The sequence below is a fragment of the Rutidosis leptorrhynchoides genome, chromosome 7, assembly GCF_046630445.1.
Source record: "Rutidosis leptorrhynchoides isolate AG116_Rl617_1_P2 chromosome 7, CSIRO_AGI_Rlap_v1, whole genome shotgun sequence".
NCBI lineage: Eukaryota > Viridiplantae > Streptophyta > Magnoliopsida > Asterales > Asteraceae > Rutidosis > Rutidosis leptorrhynchoides.
The window spans coordinates 87,091,217-87,114,596 of record NC_092339.1 but is presented as its reverse complement, the minus strand read 5'-3'; positions in this window follow the sequence as shown (position 1 = coordinate 87,114,596).

Here is a 23,380-nt window from a genome sequence, read left to right as displayed (position 1 = left end):
ATTATTATTAATAGAATTATAAATAATATCAGCATATTTATTAATATTAGTACTATCACTATTAATGTTTCAAATAATATCTTAGTATTACTAGTGTACTGTTTTAACAAACAAATAATATATACATAAACATATAAATATATTTAATACATATAACATAATAAAAATTTAATATTTTATTTCATAAAATGAATATATGAAACATATATATTATTAATATAAAAAGGATATAATTAATAAATTTGTATATATACATATTGTTCGATTACAATTATGTATATTAATAAATATACAAATGATATAGGTTCGTGAATCCAAGGTCAACCCTACACTTGTTAAATGACGTTATATGTATTTTTACTACAAAATACATTATGGTGAGTTTCATTTGTTCCCTTTTTACATATATTTTTGGGACTGAGAATACATGCGCAACTTTTATAATTGTTTTACGAAATAGATACAAGTAATTAAAATCTACATTATATGGGTGAATGATCGAAGCCGAATATGCCCCGTTTGCTTGGTAACCTAAGAATTTGGAAACCGATCTCCAAATTGACGCGAACCCTAAAAATAGATCTATGGGCCCGACGAACCCCATCCAAAGTACCGGATGCTTTAGTACTTCGTTGTTGTTTTATATCATGTCCGAAGGATTTCCCGGAATGATAGAGGATATTCTATATGCATCTAAGTTAATGTCGGTTACCAGGTGTTCACCCTATAATTGAACCGTAATGCATGCATGCAGATGATGAGAAATAGAAATATGAAATCTTGTAGTCTATTAAAAATTATGAAATGATTGTTATGATAAACTAATGAACTCACCAACCTTTTGGTTGACACTTTAAAGCATGTTTATTCTCAGGTATGAAAAAATATTCCGATGTGCATTAGCTTGTTTTAGAGATCTTAATTGGAGTCATTCATGGCATATTTCGAAAGACGTTGCATTCGAGTCATTGAGTTCATCAAGATTATTATTAAGTCAATTATAGTTGGATGTATTATGAAATAGTATGCATGTCGTCAACTTTCATTGAAATGAAAGTTTGTCTTTTAAAAAGAATGCAATATTTGTAAAATGTATCATTTAGAGGTCAAGTACCTCGCGATGTAACCAACTATTGTGAATCGTTTATAATTGAGATGGACTTCGTCCGGATGGATTAGGACGGGGCGTTTCAGTTGGTATCAGAGCGGTGGTCTTAGCGAACCAGGCCTTGCATTAGTGTGTCTAACTGATAGTTGTTTAGATGTATTAGTGAGTCTGGACTTCGACCGTGTCTGCATGTCAAAAGTTTTGCTTATCATTTAAGTGTCGAAAGTTTCCTGCTTATCATTGTTAGGGAATTACTTGCTTATCATTCTTAATCTAGACACATCTTACTGCCTCTATTGCATAGATAGTGCATAGATAAATTCATATCTTAGCGTATGTTACTATAAATTTTGCCTGACAGCTTTCGTAGATTCCTCCGTAACTTATGGGATTTTAGTATTATATATACATATGTAACTTATGTATTTCCGGGTACTAATCTACATCCTATAATCTATTTCTTATCGAAAATCCTTCATCTGATCGTACGAGATGAATCCCTCAACTATTTCGAGTCCCTCAGATTTCGATAGTTATTTCGACAGCTATTCCGACATGGATGTTCACCTAAGCTCCGAAAGCAGTGTCCTTGGAATGAATCAACCAATCATCCATCCCCAATTCATCTGATGGGTTCGTAGCCTACTTAATCATTGGAGGAAAGAGGAGGTTGATCCCTTCCACCAACCGAATTCACCTCTTGGTGAAGAACCTGAAGCACTTACCGACGAACCTGTCCGAAACACCATTTTCTCTCTCATTTCTAGAGTATCTCGCCACGATTATATACTACATCAAATTTTAGATTTTATTTATCCGCTCGTCCGAACCGACAATCACCCCGGTGTAATAGAAGTCAACAAGCTTCGCGTTCGAGTAGTGGCTTTGGAACGTATAGTGCAAAGATTACAAGCACCATCAGCAACACCAGTACCACCAGTAACGTTCACATCGCAAGCCTCAATACCATAAGCACCAGCAGCATCACCGGCAGCAACGGTACCACCATCAACAACATCAACAGTCCCATCACTACCATCAACAACCCAAGTTTCAACATCACATGCCTCAACATCTCATTCTATTCCTCGAGCATAATCATCGATCTACGTATCGTTCTATCTACTTTATCTTCGTTCTACATATCGTTCTACATCGATTATCTTCGCTCGACATGGCGAATATGTAATTTCTAAAGTGCTAGAGATTATGTAATCTAGTATTAACGATAAATCAAATGAGTTTAATATCTTATTGACTCATTAAATCCATGATTACATCTGAAGAAAATATATATGTATGTATATTTTCATAAAGATTGTAATTAAAAATTCTTTTGTACCAACTGTTAATGATGAAAATACTTTAACGGGTAGGTAATACCCGAGGAATATTTAGATTTCACATTAATAAGTTACGCTGTACATTCTTCAAATTCGATTCAACAGTCATTTACTATCCTACTTACATCCACAAAGATACGAATCCGATCACCGCAGAATAATCATTTTCATTCAATTTCAAATTTGGATTTTGACCTATCAAGTAAAGCTTGGTGAGATACAAATTGAAGCTTGGTGAGATACTTTATCATCCAAGTATCTTTATCATCCAAGTAGGATCGTTACGCATGATTATTACTAACAATTTTCTTGTAAAGCTTGGTGAGATACAAATTAAAGCTTTTATTAACAACAAACATGAGGAACGAATCGTGGGTCAAACGGAGTTTATTACCTTAGGTCCGCATGGTTTGTTATCTTTTCAAGGAAGGGTGTGGGTGCCTAAAATGGGAGATTTCCGACGAGTGCTACTTGATGAAGCACATAAGTCAAAGTATTCCATTCATCCGGGTGCGACAAAAATGTATCTTGATTTGAAGAAAGAGTATTGGTGGCCGGGCATGAAACATGATGTTGTAAGGTATGTTGAATAATGTGTCACGTGTTTGCAAGTTAAAGCCGAGCACCAAAAGCCGTATGGTAAGTTACAACCGTTGAAAGTCCTGAAATTGAAATGGGAGCACATTACCATGGATTTCATTACAAAGTTACCAAAGACGGCGAGAACCCAATTTGATTCCATTTGGGTGATAGTTGACCGGTTGACGAAAAGTGCTTTGTTTCTTCCCATTCGGGAAACGATATCATCTGAGGCTTTGTCAAAGTTATTTATCAAGGAGGTGATATCGAGGCATGGGGTTCCTATATCTATTATTTCAGATCGAGACACTCATTTCACATCTCAGTTTTAGAATAAGTTTCATGAAGATATGGGTACACAATTGAGAATGAGCACGGCGTACCATCCTCAAACGGACAGTCAAACCGAACGTACGAATCAAACATTAGAGGATATGTTAAGGGCGTATATTATTGATTTCGGTGGTAGTTGGGATGAGCATTTGCCCTTGGTGGAATTCTCGTACAATAATAGTTATCATACTAGTATCGAGATGCCACCTTATGAGATGCTTTATGGGTGGAGGTGTCGAACTCCGATTTGTTGGGGTGAAGTGGGTCAAAGAGAAATCGGGAGTACCGATTTGGTTTTAGAGATGAATAGCAAGATTGAGATTATTCGGACTCATTTGAAAGCGGCTCAAGATAGACAAAAGTCGTATGCCGACAAACGTAGGCAATTGATTGAGTTCCAAGAAGGAGACATGGTGATGCTTAAGGTTTCGCTATGGAAGGGTATTATTCGGTTTCGAAAACGGGGAAAGTTAGCTCCTCGGTTTATTGGGCCATTTAAGATTTTAGCTTGTGTTGGTGAAGTTGCGTATCGTTTGGAATTACCCGAAAAGCGTGCGGGGATCCATAATACATTTCATGTTTCCCATCTCCGTAAGTGTCTTGCGGATGATTCTTCATGGATGCTATTAGATGAAATTGAACTAAACAACAAGTTAGAGTATGTTGAGGAGCCGATTGCGATACTCGACGAAAAGGTGAAAAGGTTGAGGAATAAAGAAGTAAGAACTTATAAAGTTTAATGGCGTCGTAGTAAAGGTTCCGAGTTTACTTGGGAGACCGAAGAGTTTATGATTGTTTATCTTCCTTCTTGTCATGCGGCTTGGATTGCGAGGACGCAATCCGGTTCAAGTGGGGGAGATTTGTAAGATCCTGTTTTCACAGAAGGTTGGGACGCCGTCCAAATGGTGGGACGCCATCCTTTATTGAAGGGCTGGACGCCGTCCATTATTCTGAACACCGTCCAGATGAACTGGTGAGCCGGCTGTTTTGTTTTTAAATATTACAAATGGGTATTTTGGTAATTTCACCTTGTGGACGAATTTAAGGCCCTAGATCAGTTTTTGGAGCACCATTTACTCCATCTTCAACCACCACACCTCTTCCAAATCAATTTAGAGAGAGAAAGGGTTTCTAGAGTGAGAGAGCTCAAATCAAGGAAGAAGAAGGTCGAATCGGGTCTAAGTGCGAGTTCAAAAGTTGTTCATCTAGTCTCTAGCTACATTTTGATTATAGTGGTAAGTCTTAACCTTGATTTCCTTGTTTAATTGTTTAAGGGTTAGGGTTTGGGTTAGTGATGAACATAAAACCCAATTGTTAGTGTTTTGGGGGTTTTTAGGTAAGATTGAGTCATGAAGACTCAATAATAACTAACCTAGGGTTTCAAAGTGTTAATTGGTGTTTATGAGTCTTAATTAGTTAGTTAATCACTAGCACGCTTTGATATTAAGTAAGTGGGTGTTATTTAGGTGTGTTGATGACCCAAAATGGGTGTGCTAACCTTGAGATGGGTCAAAATGACACTTGGGTGGCGAGTAAGTTGGTTTGCCAACTTGAATGTGTGATTAACATTGTGTATAATGTAATAGGTGCATTACATTGAAGGTTGCGAGCTCGATTTAGCATTCACCAAAAGGCAATAAGGTGAGTTGAATAATTATACATGTGTGTATGTAATGTATTTACTTGTGTGAAATGCGATGTGGGTTTAAGTTCGGGATGAAGGTTTAAAGTTTGGGCATTCGATACCTCATTCTCATGTGTGGCATGTGATATGGGTTTAAAGTTCAAGCGTTCGATACCATATCATATGTATGTGTGCAGGCGTGAGGTGTGGGTTTAAAGTTCGGGCGTTCGATACCACATTTCACGTGACGGGTGCGTTTTAAGTTCGGGCGTCGATACCACCCAAGGGACTAGTGATGCATACTAGTGGCGTCTGTGACGACCCAGAAATTTTTGACCAAATTTAAACTTAATCTTTATATGGTTTCGACATGATAAGCAAAGTCTATTAAATTGAATTTCAAAATTTTTGAACTATTTTATGAAATCATTTGACCTTCGACCAGTCTCGACGATTCACGAACAATTAATTGTATATAGAATAATTTGAAATATTATTTGAAATGATATATGATTTATTTGTTAGAAATAAATATGTAAAATAATATGTGATGTAATAAAAACTATTATTATAATATATATTTATAAGTAATATTTATACACACACACAAACACACACACACACACACACACACACACACACACACACATATATATATATATATATATATATATATATATATATATATGTTTGTGTGTGTGTGTGTATAAATATTTCTTATAAATATATATTATAATAATAGTTTTTATTATATATATATAATTATGTGTATAAATATTACTTATAAATATATAAATTATACTAAATCTATTTGTTTAAGAATATATAATATATTCATTTTAGTAGTTAAACTTGTTATTTAAAACTATTTATTTATAGAAAGCGAATATATTAAAAATAAATGATTTCAAGCTTAATTAATAAACGTCAGTAACACTCGGTTGACGTTTTGTTAGTTTTAATATAGATATAGTACATGTTCATGAAGGATTTAGATAAAAGTTGGAATGTAAATTGATTACAAAGATTCTAGACTTGTTAAAAATATTTTTACTTTTTTAAGTTTAAATATTAGTACTCCGTACATATTAATTGGAACAGAAAGTAAATAATTATCGAACGTTATTGTTCAGGTTTCAAACAGTTAATGACTGGAATAAATAAATGGACTTAATTTTAAAATATGGGATTTTTCTGAATTAAATTATCCGTAACTGTTTAGCAATGGACACGATATAATACCCGAGCTAAGTCTCGGCAGTATAATAGTTTGTATGTCCGTGATATTTTGATAATCAATTTCTGTGTTTGGTGTTATCTATATTTAATTGTTATATTCTATCTATATATACATGCCATATATTCCACTTCATGAATCAACCATGAACACCTTCAACCTCGGCACCACATCCACACCCGCCATCACCACTTCACTGGTCACCAACCGCCATTAGGCTACCATCATCCGCCACCACCTTCAAACCAAGAATAATCACCATCATCTTCACCACTCTCAAACGCCAACACTTTTGAACTCCTTTACCACTATGTATTTCCGTTTATTGATCGACAACCCAAACCGAGAATCATCCAGGTCATCATCCTTAAACTCTCTCTCTTATCCGTAAACTACCCTACAATCATCATCTGTCTCGCTCTTCTAACCTTGAAACCACATCACCAAAGACCTCCGATAAACTGCTATTACTCGTTAAATTCTGTGCAGCTGTAACCATCACAACACCACCACTGTTTCAGCTGTTATATTCCCGTTTTCTATTCAGTCGACAACCGGAACACCACCAATTAAAACCCACAGGCTGCTGTTGACTTTTGTCTCGCAGCTTCCACTGCTGTAGCTATTTTTCTGTTGCAATCCTTCGTGAACCCATATACATCTTCTTCTATTACTGTACGAGTGTATATCATAAAGATCAACCACAATCACCACCACCTTCTATACTTGAACCACCATCACCTTCCTAGGCACACTTTCAGCGAACTATTTCTGGTTCAGTTAGACAACCATTAAATTAAACCACCATCGAACCATTATCATCAGACAATAATGTTGTTGTTTTCTTCTGTTTGCAGTTCGAACACCCCACACAACATTAAACTGCAGTTGCAGCTGTGTTTTTCTGTTTCTCTTCCTGATAAACACAGATTATGATGATGGTGATAAATACTGAATAATGATGATATGTACGAAATAATAATTGGGAGGATTGCACGCTTCTTTTCATTTTTCTTTTACCTTGGGGGCCGACAAACCTTAAGATAGGTAAACCCATTTGTTGAATATCAAAAGAAAAAGGGATCGTAACCCTTTGATTGTTACAGCTGAATGTCTTCTGTTCCGAGTCCCAGTTAGAATAAAAGTGAACAAATAGGCTCGAGGGTTTTTAATTGAGGGATTAGATGGCTTGTCAAGCTTTATTTTGGATCGGGCTGCTGTGAGATCATTTAAGTTTAAGTGGACTTGCAATATGAATTTGATTGTTGGGCCATGTAGTTTTAGGATGACATGCAACTTAGGCCGAGGTTTCCTTTATGTTTTATGAGTGGGTCAGGTTCAGTTTATGTTATGAATGGGCTGTATAACGATGATGAGTAAGGATCATGATGTTATGGACTCCCTGCTACTGTTGTATCGTGTTTCTAATTCTGTGGACGATCAGAGAGATGATGATGGTGCCGTGAGCATGATAATGATGGTGATCCTGATTTGTTGATCATAAAATAAAAATAGCGATGATAATGATGATCGATGATGATCATTGATAATGCTAAAAACGAACATATATTTCATAGCATTATTCCTCAAGAAAGACAAGCTTTTAGTTGCAATTGTTCTATTTACAAGTGATATTCGTTTAAATAATAAAAGGTGAAGACAAAAGACAGATTCGACGAATTGAAGACGCAAAGGACCAAAAAGCTCAAAAGTACAAAATACAATCAAAGAGGTTCCAATTATTGATAAGAAACGTCTCAAAATTACAAGAGTACAAGATTCAAAACGCAAAGTACAAGATATTAAATTGTACGCAAGGACGTTCGAAAATTCGGAACCGGGACCAGAGTCAACTCTCAACGCTCGACGCAACGGACTAAAAATTACAAGTCAACTATGCACATAAATATAATATAATATTTAAATAATTACTAAAATTATTTATATATTATATTTATTTATATAATCCATCAACAAGCTAGGAGCCAAGGTTTGGTGAGCTGTAAAAACAAACTCTGCGACTCGCGGAGTTTGAAGAAGGAAAGGGCCACGAGTCGCGGAGCTCCCCTGGACGAAAATTCCTATAAAAGCCAGCGCAGTTCGACGTAAAAAAATATCCATTAATCTATCTCTCTCTCAATATATACGTAATATATATATATATATATATATATATATATATATATATATATATATATATATATATATATATATATATATATATATATATATATATATTTTAATTTTAATTCCTAATAATAAGGGTATGTTAGCGAATGTTGTAAGGGTGTAAGTCGAAATTCTGTCCGTGTAACGCTACGCTATTTTTAATCATTGTAAGTTATGTTCAACCTTTTTAATTTAATGTCTCGTAGCTAAGTTATTATTATGCTTATTTAAAACGAAGTAATCATGATGTTGGGCTAATTACTAAAATTGGGTAATTGGGCTTTGTACCATAATTGGGGTTTGGACAAAAAAACGACACTTGTAGAAATTAGACTATGGGCTATTAATGGGCTTTATATTTGTTTAACTAAATGATAGTTTGTTAATTTTAATATAAAGATTTACAATTGGACGTCCCTATAAATAACCATATACACTCAATCGGACACGATGGGCGGGATATTTATATGTACGAATAATCGTTCATTTAACCGGATACGGGAATGGATTAATAGCCACTAGAATTATTAAAACAGGGGTGAAATTATGTACAAGGACACTTGGCATAATTGTTAACAAAGTATTAAAACCTTGGGTTACATGCAGTCGATAACCTGGTGTAATTATTAAACAAAGTATTAAAATCTTGTTACAGTTTAAGTCCCCAATTAGTTGGAATATTTAACTTCGGGTAATAGGATAATTTGACGAGGATACTCGCACTTTATATTTATGACTGATGGACTGTTATGGACAAAAACCAGACGGACATATTAAATAATCCAGGACAAAGGACAATTAACCCATGGGCATAAAACTAAAATCAACACGTCAAACATCATGATTACGGAAGTTTAAATAAGCATAATTCTTTTATTTCATATTTAATTTCCTTTATTTTATATTTAATTGCACTTCTAATTATCGCACTTTTATTTATTGTTATTTTATTTAATTGCACTTTTAATTATCGTACTTTTTAATTATCGCAATTTTATTTTATCGCACTTTTATTTATCGCAATTTCATTATCGTTATTTACTTTACGATTTAAATTAAGTCTTGTATTTATTTTTAATATTTTACATTTGGTTTTAACTGCGACTTAAGTTTTTAAAATCGACAAACCGGTCATTAAACGGTAAAAACCCCCCTTTATAATAATAATATTACTTATATATATATTTGTATTTTTATAAAATAAAACTAATATAGTGTTAAGCTTTGTTTAAAGATTTTTCCCTGTGGAACGAATCGGACTTACTAAAAACTACACTACTATACGATTAGGTACACTGCCTATAAGTGTTATAGCAAGGTTTAAGTATATCCATTCTATAAATAAATAAATATCTTGTGTAAAATTGTATCGTATTTAGTAGTTTTTCATAGTAAAATATAAGCTATTTCATATACACCTCGCATAACATCAATCATGTAGGATGATTATGATCATGATTATGATTTTGATGATGATGATAAGTATGCCATCGATGATGATGATGTTATTAAGGGTATAATCCTTTCTATTATTATTATTATTATTCTTATTTAATTATTATTATTATATTGATTAAATATTATTAAAGCATTAAAATTATGGTTAATATACTTACTAATACAATAGCATGATAGATATAATACAAAATGAATTAATGATATGAATTTAGAACGATAAAATATGGCTATAGCTATTATAATAAAAATGATGATATATTAATATTATTAAGATATTAGGATAATTATAATTATGGTCATGATCATTAAAAATATTAAGTATAAATATATGTAACTTATTATTATTATTATTATTATTATTATTATTATTATTATTATTATTATTATTATTATTATTATTATTATTATTCCTATACTAATATAAATATTATACTTACTATCATTATTATTATAATTAAAATGAATATTAGGATTATCATTACTATCATTATTATTATTATTAATACCATTATTAGTATTATCATTTTTAAAATTATTATTATTATTAACAAAAGTATTTATATTAAAACTTTCATTTTCATTATTATTATAAGTATTATTATCATTAAAACTATCATTAATATTATTATCAATATTCCTACTAATATTATTATCAATATAAGTATTACTATTATTATTATCATCATTATTAAGTATAATTACTAATATTGTTATTGTAAAATAATACAACTTTTTATTTATTATTATTAATATTATTTTATCAAATGATTTTTAGTTATACAACACTATAGTTAATACATATAACATATCTATATTAACGTTTTATAATATATACTAATTATTTAGTTAAAGTACATAAAATAGAAATATTTAAATTACTTATTGATGAAACATATAATTTATTAAATAACAAATATATCACCAATAATTTTTAAATTTGTTCGATTACAGTGTGTTAACATATATATAAATGATATAGGTTCGTGAATCCGAGGCCAACCCCGCATTGTTCAGTGTCGTCATATGTATTTTTACTACAAAATACATTATTGTGAGTTTCATTACTCCCTTTTTAAATGCTTTTGCAATATATATTTTTGGGACTGAGAATACATGCGCTTTTATAACTGTTTTACGAAATAGACACAAGTAATTAAAACTACATTATATGGTTGAATGATCGAAGCCGAATATGCCCCTTTTGCTTGGTAGCCTAAGAATTAGTAAACCGATCTACTAATTGACGCGAATCCTAAAGATAGATCTATTGGGCCTAACAAACCCCATCCAAAGTACCGGATGCTTTAGTACTTCGATGTTGTTTTTTATCATGTCCGATGGATTTCCCGGAATGATAGGGGATAATCTTATATGCATCTTGTTAATGTCGGTTACCAGGTGTTCAATCCATATGAATGATTATTTTTGTCTCTATGCATGGGACGTATTTTTATGAGAAATGGAAATGAAAATCTTGTGGTTTATTAAAATGATGAAAATGATCGATTATGATAAACAAATGAACTCACCAACCTTTTGGTTGACACTTTAAAGCATGTTTATTCTCAATCTTCCGTTGTGCATTTGCTCATATTAGAGATATTACTTGGAGTCATTTATGACATATTTCAAAAGACGTTGCATTCGAGTCGTCGAGTTCATCAAGATTATCATTAAGTTAATTATAGTTGGATATATTATGAAATGGTATGCATTGTGACGACCCGGAAATTTTCGACCAAATTTAAACTTAATTCTTATATGATTTCGACACGATAATCAAAGTCTGTAGTATAGAGTCTCGAAAATTTTGGAACTATTTCATGATACCATTTGACCTTTGACTATTTCCCGACGATTCACGAACAATTATTTGTAAATAAATATGTATATACATACATAAATGTAGTTATATATAAATATATATGATTATTATAATATTGTATTATATATAATAATGTATAAATAATAAATATTCAATACAAGTTATTATATAATGTATTATATGATTATTAAATATTACATAAGTAATAATATATACATAAAACAAATTAAAATATAGTTGTTATAATAATGTTATTACTTTCAATATTATTATTAAAATAAATATCATTATTAATAATATTTGGATATAGATATGAAACTTGATATATGTATAAATTGTTATATTATTATTGTTAATATTATTATTATCAATAAAATTAATATTATTATAACTAATAATATTATTAGTACTATTAATAATATTGATATTTTTACTATTGTCATTATTAAAATCAGTATTAGTTACATTAATAGATATGAAAGTTGATACAATTAATTTGTCATAGTGATATTATTACTAATATTATTGTTATCATTATTGATATAATTATTTTATCGTTAATATAATTATTATTAATATTACTAGTATTATCATTACTAAAATTTTTATAAAACAACTTATTATTATTATTAATATCATTAGTAGTAAACTTATTGAAATTATCATTTTTTTACTATCATCATATTATTATTATTATCATTATTTTTAAATGTAATATTATTATTAACTTATAAATAAAATTATCATTATTATTATTAATATAATTATTAATTATTATTATTATTATTATTATTATTATTATTATTATTATTATTATTAATATACTTATATTATTTTTAAAAAAATAAAAAAAATAATCAGATAAAATAGAAATCATACACTTCAGTTAGGGATCACTATCTAACTTCTTTCAATTTGAATAAATAATTGTACAAATTGATTCCAATTCGATACAAACCAAAAACCAATCAATTTCACCTTTATATTTTTTTGTTTTATTTCCTGACTGAGTGGGTAAGACTGTCGAACCAGTTGAGCATAACAAAACATTTTAGATTAATTATAAGTATTACCAATTATTAAATTATTCAGACACAACCACTACGCATAGAAATTTCGTTTTTTTTCTTTAACTGAAAAATGAAGAAGAACAGCATAAACTCTGTTCGTACGATTTGTTTTTCTCAAACCTCAATTTTGAATGAAATTGAAAAATCTAGAAATACAGCTTTATTAGGAATCATCTAAGCGAACTTACTGTAAAGTTTCAGGATCCAATTTCTTGAATTGAATCCTAATTTTGAAGTCAAAGTAATTATTCAAAAAGTCAACCTTTTTGTTCATAGAGAAATTCGAGCTGTGTTTGGTGTTTTCGGATCAATTAAGGATTCAGAAAGTTTATAATGAAGATTTAGAGTATAATTCATGTTATAAATTTGAGCTAAAAACATCTGGAATTCGAAAATCAAGTTTGAGATTAATTTTTTTTTTCGCGTAACAGGCCACTGTCTATTTAATTTTTTTTTTGTTAATTTAAAATCAATTATGAATCGTTCTATGTTTACTTAATTTCTAAAACTAAATAAGTAATCCACTGAGAGCAGTGGTTCGATCTTGGGTCGTTTGTGTTTTGAGGAAGAAGAAGAGAAAGCAGAAGAACAGTTTAAGTATAAATGAAATGGTTTATAATCAGATAAAAATGAATTGGTCCAGTTGTTGAGAGGGTGTTGAGGTATACGAGAGGTCTCGGGTTTGAGCCTGGTCTGGGGCAACTCTTTTTAGAAAATCGTTTTTGAGGTAGTTTCTTCATCAAATTATTATTATTAATATTAATATTAATTTTTATTATTGTTATTATTATAACTATAATTATTATTGTTATTATTATGACTATTAATATTATTTCTATTATTTCTATTATTATTATTATCATTAAGTATTAGGATTATAATTATTATTAGTATTATTAATTAACACTTATTATTATTATTATTATTATTATTATTATTATTATTATTATTATTATTATTATTATTATTATTATTATTATTATTATTATTATTATTATTATTATTATGATTATGATTATGCTAAGTAAATTGTTACTAATATTATTATTACCAACAAAGTATTAATATTAGGATTATTATTATTATTATTATTATTATTATTATTATTATTATTATTATTATTATTATTATTATTATTATTATTATTATTATTATTATTATTGATGATTTTGTTAGTATTATAGTTATTACAAATATCATATTTATAGCTATAAGTATTAGGAACATTATTTATCATTAATATATTTTTATAGGTAAGATTATTATAAATTGTGTCATTTTAGTATTATTAACATTATTATGATTATGATTATTATTCGTATTGTCATTATGAAAAAAATACAAATTATTATCGGTTTATAAATATTAGTATTGGTATCATGCTATAACTATTAGTATTATCATTAAGTATTATTTTTATTAATATTATTATCATTGTTATTAATATTAACTAGATTAATGTAAGTATTATTATTCAAAATAATTATAACTATGAAAATAAAAGTTTTAACGACGTTGTTAAGATTATAAGTATATATTAACTAAATTAACAAATTATTTTAGAAATATTCATATATAACAATTTAGGTATTTATAATATAACACTAAGTAGATATACATATATATTAATATAACTATAAAATAACAATTATTTTGAATGTATATACAAATTAAAAATATATATTATTAACATAAAAATGGTGTAACCAATAAATTTATATATATATATATATATATATATATATATATATATATATATATATATATATATATATATATATATATATATATATATTCATTCAATTACGATAACATGTATTAATAAATATACAAATGATATAGGTTCGTGAATCCAAGGCCAACACTGCATTGTTCGGTTGTTCAATATCGTCATATGTATTTTTACTAAAAAATACATTAATGTGAGTTCATTTGCTCCCTTTTACTCTTTACATTTTTGGGACTGAGAATACATGCGCTGTTTTTATAACTGCTTTATTAAATGCTTTTGAAATATAATTTGAACTGAGAATACATGAAATGCTTTTATAAATGCTTGACTAGATAGACACAAGCAAAACATTCCTCGAATGAATTATTATGCAGACAGAAGTTCTGTGGATTTTGATATGAATTAGTTGGACGTGATAATTGCCACTAATTGTTGTGAATATTTTCCCCTGATTATTATTGATTGGTAACCTAAGAATTAGAAACGAGTATGGCCCTAATTCACGCGAATCCTAAATGTAGCTACCGGGTTTAACACCCCCACCCAGAATGTTCACTAGACGGAAGAGCTAGTGGGCGTGGTGTTTAGTACTTCGAGGTTTATATATTATACAGACGAGATGTTCTGTTTTTGGGGATATTATTGATGCGCATTATATGTTAAGGTCGGTTACCAAGCCAAGCAATGAATGAAAAGTGAATGTTATGTATCGAGAGAATGACTTTATACACAGGTTATGTGTATGATATTTTTGTACACGAGATATGTGTACGGTTACTAAGATTTATGAAAATGGTTTTGTACACGAGATAGGTGTACTGTATTTAAATCTTGTGGTCTATCAAAATGATGAAATTTATTGTTTACGATAAACTTATGAACTCACCAACCTTTTGGTTGACACTTGAAAGCATGTTTATTCTCAGGTATGAAAGAAATCTTCCGCTGTGCATTTGTTCATTTTAGAGATATTACTTGGAGTCATTCATGAAATATTTCAAAAGAAGTTGCATTCGAGTCATCGAGTTCATCAAGATTATTATTAAGTCATTCATAGCTTGGATATATTATGAAAGGATATGCATATCTGTCAACTTTCGATGTAATGGAAGTTTGTCTTTTAAAAACGAATGCAATGTTTGTAAAATGTATCATATAGAGGTCAAATACCTCGCGATGTAATCATATGTTATTGTATTCGTCCTTGTGGATTAGGACGGGTCGTCTCATCCATGTCGTCAACTTTCGATGTAATGAAAGTTTGTCTTTTAAAAACGAATGTAATGTTTGTAAAATGTATCATATAGAGGTCAAGTACCTCGCGATGTAACCAAATGTAATGTATTCGTCCAGATGGATTAGGACGGGTCGTTAGAGTTGGTATCAGAGTGGTGGTCTTAGCGAACCAGGTCTTGCATTAGTGTATCTAACTGATAGTTGTTTAGATGCATTAGTGGGTCTGGACTTCGACCGTGTCTGCATGTCAAAAGTTTTGCTTATCATTTAGTGTCGAAAATTATTTGCTTATCATCCTTAAAGTCTAGACACGTCTTACTGAAATGTCCCGTTCTTATTGATTAAAAACGTTCCATATTAATTGATTTCGTTGCGAGGTTTTGACCTCTATATGAGACGTTTTTCAAAGACTGCATTCATTTTTAAAACAAACCATAACCTTTATTTCATCAATAAAGGTTTAAAAAGCTTTACATAGATTATCAAATAATGATAATCTAAAATATCCTGTTTACACACGACCATTACATAATGGTTTACAATACAAATATGTTACAACAAAATAAGTTTCTTGAATGCAGTTTTTACACAATATCATACAAGCATGGACTCCAAATCTCGTCCTTATTTAAGTATGCGACAGCGGAAGCTCTTAATAATCACCTGAGAATAAACATGCTTAAAACGTCAACAAAAATGTTGGTGAGTTATAGGTTTAACCTATATATATCAAATCATAATAATAGACCACAAGATTTCATATTTCAATACACATCTCATACATAGAGATAAAAATCATTCATATGGTGAACACCTGGTAACCGACATTAACAAGATGCATATATAAGAATATCCCCATCATTCCAGGACACCCTTCGAATATGATATAAATTTCGAAGTACTAAAGCATCCGGTACTTTGGATGGGGTTTGTTAAGCCCAATAGATCTATCTTTAGGATTCGCGTCAATTAGGGTGTCTGTTCCCTAATTCTTAGATTACCAGACTTAATAAAAAGGGGCATATTCGATTTCGATAATTCAACCATAGAATGTAGTTTCACGTACTTGTGTCTATTTTGTAAATCATTTATAAAACCTACATGTATTCTCATCCCAAAAATATTAGATTTTAAAAGTGGGACTATAACTCACTTTCACATATTTTTACTTCGTCGGGAAGTAAGACTTGGCCACTGGTTGATTCACGAACCTATAACAATATATACATATATATCAAAGTATGTTCAAAATATATTTACAACACTTCTAATATATTTTGATGTTTTAAGTTTATTAAGTCAGATGTCCTCGTTAGTAACCTACAACTAGTTGTCCACAGTTAGATGTACAGAAATAAATCGATAAATATTATCTTGAATCAATCCACGACCCAGTGTATACGTATCTCAGTATTGATCACAACTCAAACTATATATATTTTGGAATCAACCTCAACCCTGTATAGCTAACTCCAACATTCACATATAGAGTGTCTATGGTTGTTCCGAAATATATATAGATGTGTCGACATGATAGGTCGAAACATTGTATACGTGTCTATGGTATCTCAAGATTACATAATATACAATACAAGTTGATTAAGTTATGGTTGGAATAGATTTGTTACCAATTTTCACGTAGCTAAAATGAGAAAAATTATCCAATCTTGTTTTACCCATAACTTCTTCATTTTAAATCCGTTTTAAGTGAATCAAATTGTTATGGTTTCATATTGAACTCTATTTTATGAATCTAAACAGAAAAAGTATAGGTTTATAGTCGGAAAAATAAGTTACAAGTCATTTTTGTAAAGGTAGTCATTTCAGTCGAAAGAACGACGTCTAGATGACCATTTTAGAAAACATACTTCCACTTTGAGTTTAACCATAATTTTTGGATATAGTTTCATGTTCATAATAAAAATCATTTTCTTAGAATAACAACTTTTAAATCAAAGTTTATCATAGTTTTTAATTAACTAACCCAAAACAGCCCGCGGTGTTACTACGACGGCGTAAATCCGGTTTTACGGTATTTTTCGTGTTTCCAGGTTTTAAATCATTAAGTTAGCATATAATATAGATATAGAACATGTGCTTAGTTAATTTTAAAAGTCAAGTTAGAAGGATTAACTTTTGTTTGCGAACAAGTTTAGAATTAACTAAACTATGTTCTAGTGATTACAAGTTTAAACCTTCGAATAAGATAGCTTTATATGTATGAATCGAATGATGTTATGAACATCATTACTACCTTAAGTTCCTTGGATAAACCTACTGGAAAAGAGAAAAATGGATCTAGCTTCAACGGATCCTTGGATGGCTCGAAGTTCTTGAAGCAGAATCATGACACGAAAACAAGTTCAAGTAAAATCATCACTTGAAATAAGATTGTTATAGTTATAGAAATTGAACCAAAGTTTGAATATGATTATTACCTTGTATTAGAATGATAACCTACTGTAAGAAACAAAGATTTCTTGAGGTTGGATGATCACCTTACAAGATTGGAAGTGAGCTAGCAAACTTGAAAGTATTCTTGATTTTATGTAACTAGAACTTGTAGAATTTATGAAGAACACTTAGAACTTGAAGATAGAACTTGAGAGAGATCAATTAGATGAAGAAAATTGAAGAATGAAAGTGTTTGTAGGTGTTTTTGGTCGTTGGTGTATGGATTAGATATAAAGGATATGTAATTTTATTTTCATGTAAATAAGTCATGAATGATTACTCATATTTTTGTAATTTTATGAGATATTTCATGCTAGTTGCCAAATGATGGTTCCCAAATGTGTTAGGTGACTTACATGGGCTGCTAAGAGCTGATCATTGGAGTGTATATACCAATAGTACATACATCTAAAAGCTGTGTATTGTACGAGTACGAATACGGGTGCATACGAGTAGAATTGTTGATGAAACTGAACGAGGATGTAATTGTAATCATTTTTGTTAAGTAGAAGTATTTTGATAAGTGTATTGAAGTCTTTCAAAAGTGTATAAATACATATTAAAACACTACATGTATATACATTTTAACTGAGTCGTTAAGTCATCGTTAGTCGTTACATGTAAGTGTTGTTTTGAAAAATTTAGGTTAACGATCTTGTTAAATGTTGTTAACCCAATGTTTATAATATCAAATGAGATTTTAAATTATTATATTATCATGATATTATCATGTATGAATATCTCTTAATATGATATATATACATTAAATGTCTTTACAACGATAATCGTTACATATATGTCTCGTTTAAAAATCATTAAGTTAGTAGTCTTGTTTTTACATATGTAGTTCATTGTTAATATACTTAATGATATGTTTACTTATCATATTATCATGTTAACTATATATATATCCATATATATGTCATCGTATAGTTTTTACAAGTTTTAACGTTCGTGAATCACCGGTCAACTTGGGTGGTCAATTGTCTATATGAAACATATTTCAATTAATCAAGTCTTAACAAGTTTGATTGCTTAACATGTTGGAAACATTTAATCATGTAAATATCAATCTCAATTAATATATATAAACATGGAAAAGTTCGGGTCACTACAGTACCTACCCGTTAAATAAATTTCGTCCCGAAATTTTAAGCTGTTGAAGGTGTTGACGAATCTTCTGGAAATAGATGCGGGTATTTCTTCTTCATCTGATCTTCACGCTCCCAGGTGAACTCGAGTCCTCTACGAGCATTCCATCGAACCTTAACAATTGGTATCTTGTTTTGCTTAAGTCTTTTAACCTCACGATCCATTATTTCGACGGGTTCTTCGATGAATTGAAGTTTTTCGTTGATTTGGATTTCATCTAACGGAATAGTGAGATCTTCTTTAGCAAAACATTTCTTCAAATTCGAGACGTGGAAAGTGTTATGTACAGCCACGAGTTGTTCAGGTAACTCAAGTCGGTAAGCTACTGGTCCGACACAATCAATAATCTTGAATGGTCCAATATACCTTGGATTTAATTTCCCTCATTTACCAAATCGAACAACGCCTTTCCAAGGTGCAACTTTAAGCATGACCATCTCTCCAATTTCAAATTCTATATCTTTTCTTTTAATGTCAGCGTAGCTCTTTTGTCGACTTTGGGCAGTTTTCAACCGTTGTTGAATTTGGATGATCTTCTCGGTAGTTTCTTGTATAATCTCTGGACCCGTAATCTGTCTATCCCCCACTTCACTCCAACAAATCGGAGACCTGCACTTTCTACCATAAAGTGCTTCAAACGGCGCCATCTCAATGCTTGAATGGTAGCTGTTGTTGTAGGAAAATTCTGCTAACGGTAGATGTCGATCCCAACTGTTTCCGAAATCAATAACACATGCTCGTAGCATGTCTTCAAGCGTTTGTATCGTCCTTTCGCTCTGCCCATCATTTTGTGGATGATAGGCAGTACTCATGTCTAGACGAGTTCCTAATGCTTGCTGTAATGTCTGCCAGAATCTTGAAATAAATCTGCCATCCCTATCAGAGATAATAGAGATTGGTATTCCATGTCTGGAGACAACTTCCTTCAAATACAGTCGTGCTAACTTCTCCATCTTGTCATCTTCTCTTATTGGCAGGAAGTGTGCTGATTTAGTGAGACGATCAACTACTACCCAAATAGTATCAAAACCACTTGTAGTCCTTGGCAATTTAGTGATGAAATCCATGGTAATGTTTTCCCATTTCCATTCCGGGATTTCGGGTTGTTGAAGTAGACCTGATGGTTTCTGATGCTCAGCTTTGACCTTAGAACACGTCAAACATTCTCCTACGTATTTAGCAACATCGGCTTTCATACCCGGCCACCAAAAATGTTTCTTGAGATCCTTGTACATCTTCCCCGTTCCAGGATATATTGAGTATCTGGTTTTATGAGCTTCTCTAAGTACCATTTCTCTCATATCTCCAAATTTTGGTACCCAAATCCTTTCAGCCCTATACCGGGTTCCGTCTTCCCGAATATTAAGATGCTTCTCCGATCCTTTGGGTATTTCATCCTTTAAATTTCCCTCTTTTAAAACTCCTTGTTGCGCCTCCTTTATTTGAGTAGTAAGGTTATTATGAATCATTATATTCATAGATTTTACTCGAATGGGTTCTCTGTCCTTCCTGCTCAAGGCATCGGCTACCACATTTGCCTTCCCCGGGTGGTAACGAATCTCAAAGTCGTAATCATTCAACAATTCAATCCACCTACGCTGCCTCATATTCAGTTGTTTCTGATTAAATATGTGTTGAAGACTTTTGTGGTCGGTATATATAATACTTTTGACCCCATATAAGTAGTGCCTCCAAGTCTTTAATGCAAAAACAACCGCGCCTAATTCCAAATCATGCGTCGTATAATTTTGTTCGTGAATCTTCAATTGTCTAGACGCATAAGCAATCACCTTCGTTCATTGCATTAATACACAACTGAGACCTTGCTTTGATGCGTCACAATAAATCACAAAATCATCATTCCCTTCAGGCAATGACAATATAGGTACCGTAGTTAGCTTTTTCTTCAATAACTGAAACGCTTTCTCTTATTCATCATTCCATTCAAATTTCTTCCCTTTATGCGTTAATGCAGTCAAGGGTTTCGCTATTCTGGAAAAGTCTTGGATGAACCTTCTGTAGTAACCAGCTAGTCCTAAAAACTGGCGTATGTGTTTCGGAGTTTTTGGGGTTTCCCACTTTTCAACAGTTTCCATCTTTGCCGGATCCACCTTAATACCTTCTTTGTTCACTATGTGACCGAGGAATTGAACTTCTTCAAACCAAAATGCACACTTTGAAAACTTAGCGTACAATTCTTCCTTCCTCAATACTTCTAACACCTTTCTCAAATGTTCACCGTGTTCTTGGTCATTCTTTGAGTAAATAAGTATGTCATCAATGAAAACAATGACAAACTTGTCAAGGTATGGTCCACACACTCGGTTCATAAGGTCCATGAACACAGCTGGTGCATTAGTTAAACCAAACGGCATGACCATAAACTCGTAATGACCGTAACGTGTTCTGAAAGCAGTCTTTTGAATATCATCTTCTTTCACCCGCATTTGATGATACCCGGAACGTAAGTCAATCTTTGAATAAACAGACGAGCCTTGTAGTTGATCAAATAAGTCATCAATTCTCGGTAGTGGGTAGCGGTTCTTGATGGTAAGTTTGTTCAACTCTCGGTAGTCGATACACAACCTGAATGTACCATCTTTCTTCTTGACAAACAAAACAGGAGCTCCCCACGGTGATGTGCTTGGTCGAATGAAACCACGCTCTAAAAGTTCTTGTAATTGGCTTTGCAGTTCTTTCATCTCGCTGGGTGCGAGTCTGTAAGGAGCACGAGCTATTGGTGCAGCTCCTGGTACAAGATCTATTTGAAATTCAACGGATCGATGTGGGGGTAATCCCGGTAATTCTTTCGAAAATACATCGGGATATTCTTTTGCAATAGGAACATCATTGATGCTCTTTTCTTCAGTTTGTACTTTCTCGACGTGTGCTAGAACATCATAGCAACCTTTTCTTATTAGTTTTTGTGCCTTCAAATTACTAATAAGATGTAACTTCGTGTTGACCTTTTCTCCGTACACCATTAAGGGTTTTCCTTTTTCTCGTATAATGCGAATTTTATTTTTGTAACAAACGATCTCTGCTTTCACTTCTTTCAACCAGTCCATACCGATTATCACATCAAAACTCCCTAACTCTACTGGTATCAAATCAATCTTAAATGTTTCGCTAACCAGTTTAATTTCTCGATTCCGACATATATTATCTGCTGAAATTAATTTACCATTTGCTAATTCGAGTAAAAATTTACTATCCAAAGGCATCAATGGACAACTTAATTTAGCACAAAAATCTCTACTCATATAGCTTCTATCCGCACCCGAATCAAATAAAACGTAAGCAGATTTATTGTCAATAAGAAACGTACCCGTAACAAGCTCCGGGTCTTCCTGTGCCTCTGCCGCATTAATATTGAAAACTCTTCCGTGGCCTTGTCCGTTCATGTTCTCCTGGTTCGGGAAATTTCTAATAATGTGGCCCGATTTTCCACATTTATAACAAACTACATTGGCATAACTTGCTCCGACACTACTTGCTCCGCCATTACTCGTTCCGACACCATTTGTTCCTTTCGTTCTATTAACCCCTGGTCCGTAGACCTCACACTTCGCCGCGCTATGACCATTTCTTTTACACTTGTTGCAAAATTTGGTGCAGAACCCCGAGTGATACTTTTCACACCTTTGGCATAGCTGCTTCTGATTGTTGTTGTTGTTGCGGTTATTATTGTTGTTGGGATGATTGTTGTAGTTGCTGTAGTTGTTGTTGTTGTTGTTGTTGTTGGGCCGTTTGTTGTAGTTGCGATTGATGTTGTGATTGTTGGGATAATTGGTGCGATTATTGTTGTAATTGCTGTTGTTGTTGTATTGGTGATTCTTATCACCGTTTTCCTCCCACTTTCTTTTGACTTGCTTCACATTGGCCTCTTCAGCAGTCTGTTCTTTAATTCTTTCTTCAATCTGGTTCACTAGTTTGTGAGCCATTCTACATGCCTGTTGTATGGAGGCGGGCTCGTGTGAACTTATATCTTCTTGGATTCTTTCCGGTAATCCTTTCACAAACGCGTCGATGTTCTCTTCCTCATCTTCGAATGCTTCCG